A 3430-nucleotide genomic window follows, 5' to 3' on the forward strand; every position below is an offset into this window, starting at 1 on the left:
TCAAGATCCCCACCCGGCTCTGCTTCTTCTGAATGGGGCGGATTATCACAACACCATATGTTAATGCAATTAACAATTTGCAAAGCCCCTTAGGCTTGGGCTCTGTTGAGTTTTCATCAGCCTGTGAGGTAGATCAGATAGGTAATTTAATTTAAATGCAAACTAGAGGCTCTGTAAAGTTGGGCAGCAAGGGGACTCCCCACTGTGAGGTGGGATCTGGCACCTTGGCTTCTAACCCTGAGTCTGCCACTTGTCCAGTTTCTTTTCTTTTTTTTTCCGGAGCTGGGGACCGAACCCAGGGCCTTGCGCGCGCTCTACCACTGAGCTAAATCCCCAACCCCGTCCAGTTTCTATACTGTCAGTGGTCCACAGCTCTTGGGCTGAATGGCGGGGCCCTGCTAACAGTTTCTTTTCTTTATAGAGGACATGCGCTTCTAAAGACTGTTACGCTGTGAGTGCAAAGAATTTAAAATCTTACCTTAAAATCTTACCTTCCAGTCTCAAATTGCGTCTCATATGCATTCTTCCAATCACCCTAAGGTTTATATGACCTAGAACAATGTAAAGGTAATTATATGGCTCATAATGATGTGAAGGTAACCCCTCTTGATCAGGTCCACTTATCCTTACATGGTCTACACTATAGCCTATAAGATAGCACGTTCTAATGCATTGTCTTTAGGACAGTCCAGGTTTAAGGACTGACAGAACCTGGGCAAATGACTGGCGAGGATGAATCCTGGTCATTATACTAACCAAACCCATATCCCTCTAACCTCTAGGGCATTGCCGTGACTATCCCTCAAGTGGTGAGAACACCAAGGGAGGGGCTCAGTAACCAGGGACAACATGGAGGGAGGCTCAGGGCAGGGTGGTCCCTGGCATCTTCAGTTAGTGTGGAAGTGCTCCAATAGTCTCACTTGAGTAGCCACACTAATACAAATCAGCTACATATTGGCCCAGGAACTGAGACATGGAGGAAGGTGGGACATTTTCTTTTCCTTCCTTCCTTCCTTCCTTCCTTCCTTCCTTCCTTCCTTCCTTCCTTCCTTTCCTTCTTTCTTTTTAATGATTTATTTATTATGTATACAGAGTTCTGCCTGCGTGTATACCTACAGTCCAGAAGAGGGCATAGATCTTATTACAGATGGTTGTGAGTCACCATGTGGTTGCTGGGAATTGAACTCAGGACCTCTGGAAGAGCAGTCAGCGCTCTGAACCTCTGAGCCATCTCTCTAGGCCCTAGACATTTTCTTTTTCAGAAGAAATGTGAACTCAGAAATTTTCATGAGGGTCTACAGTCACCCAAGTTCTCACTGTCAGGATTTCTGTCAGTTGAAAGTGCAGAGCATGGGGTATTCAAGACTTTGGGTGGAGGAGAGGAGAGTACTGGCTGGCCAGAGAGAATTAGGGTCTCAGGCCCTTCTGGAGGTCAAGGGGTGGGGTGTGGGGAATTCAAGGAAGGGAACTGGAAAGTGGTGTGTGTGTGTGTGTGTGTGTGTGTGTGTGTGTGTGTGTGTGTGATTATGAAAAGTTGCTGAGCCTGAGGCAACAACATAGAAAAACAGAACAAGTTTGCCCTCACTGTTTAGATTTGGTCTGAACTAGTCCTGGGTGGTTGGTACCAAGAAACAATTTGCATAGTTTGTGCTGCCTCTTTATCTAAAGGCTGGCTTCTGGAGAACTCGTGTGTTCTTGGAGCATTACCTGTAGAATCTAGTATGTTACAAACAGCTGTGTCCTATTTAGTGAGAGCTCCTCACGTTTTCCCAACCCTCTGCCAGTGCCTCCATCTTCTGGCTGGGTAGAATGCTTAGCTCCATGTAGTGTGATGTGGGACACAGGACTTGAGGTGAGCCTCTCCCTGAATCGAGCCCTGGATTTAATTCAGGCGACTGAAAAGAACACTTACTTTGTTTCTTTGTGGGTAGGCCTCCAAATATGTGTCAGCATTTGCTCAGCACTCCTGGGACACCTGGTCTACTTGAAAATGTAGCCCTCCCCCGCCCCCCCAGGTTGACACGCAAAGCTGCAGCCACCTATGATAGGGGAATGGCAAATGTGTTTTCTGGCCCAGAGCTTGAGACAGTGACCCCTGCTCATAACCTCAGCTATTTGGAAATCCAGTGAAAGAGGACTGCAAGTTTGAGGTCAGTCAGGTAGCTTAGTGATTCAAAATAGACATTAAAAATGGGATAGGGAACACCAATGCTTGCCCAGTGCCTGAGGACCCTGGATTAAATCCTAGTACTAAGGAAAATGGGAGGAGTGAGGTATGGGATGTGGTATCCCAGAAAGGGCGCTTGTGTTTGGCCTGAGAAGTCTGAGAGACATGGGAGAAACAGAGCTGTAAGGTCCTCTCATCTTGGATGCCTCTACAGAGCAAGGTCCAGGAGTTATCGCCTGTGTAAGCTTAGCCACCCTGTCCAAAATGGTGCTACGTCAGGTTCCGTCTGCTGCCATTTCTCTACTTTCTTGCTCCTTCCCAACAGAGGGTATTGGTAGACAAAGAATGGTGCTCCAGGTTCCATGTGACAAAATAAAAATCAAATGACCAGTTGTGGGGGTTGGTCTTTAGAACAGTCTTTTCCTTGTCCTTTGAGAGAGACAGGGATACACTTGTCCGGAACTCCCTGGATATCCTGGTGGAGAATGACATTCTGGTGACATTAGAGATGGAGTTCAAATTCTAATTCTCCAGAGAACTCTCTTTGCCCACGTTCTTTCTTGTCTATCTATCCCTTTGTCCCTGCCAACTTTGTGTCAGAGATGACCTGTCACATGATTTCTTTTTAAAACTGGTCTTGGCTGCCTTGCTTTTCCTACCCACTGCCCATCTGCCGGTTCCAGGCAACCTCGGTGCTGGGTGGGGTGGGGCATCTCCAGACTGAGAACAGAAGTATGTGACTGGCCTCTGTCCTGACAGAGGCCGTTTTATTACCCTACATGTCCTGAAAACCAGGCCTCTGGTTCAAGCAGACTCCAATCTTGGTTATTGCCAGACAGGAGTCTGCAGTCAGCCCTGGCATCTTGCTGTGAGTGGCTGTGCCATGAGTCATGGGGGCAGTCTCCAGCAAGAGGCATGAGGTGGGCATAGAGAAGGAAGTTAGGATCTTTTCAAGGCAGAGGAGAAGCCAGCAAGCTGAGGATGGTCACTGGGAGCCTGGAATCTGTAGGTAGTACAGAAAGGCCTCAGCAGCAGGGAGAAGGGGAAGCCCTGGGATGATAGGTCATTCAGCCAGTCCCTTCAGCTGAGGCCCTGGTGCTGTCTGGTGGCAGGGTCTGTGATATCAGACCTAGACATTGTCTCAGGATGGAAAGAACATGCTGGTTTCATATTTCTCTCTTATTTCAAGGAGCAGTGAGGCCCACGTGCATAATTCTTTCGCATTTTGCAAACCTTCTCTCATTGAGCGAGGGAGCCTCAGAC

Source organism: Rattus norvegicus, chromosome 5 (genome assembly GCF_021556685.1).
Source record: "Rattus norvegicus strain SHRSP/BbbUtx chromosome 5, alternate assembly SHRSP_T2T, whole genome shotgun sequence".
Taxonomy (NCBI): domain Eukaryota; kingdom Metazoa; phylum Chordata; class Mammalia; order Rodentia; family Muridae; genus Rattus; species Rattus norvegicus.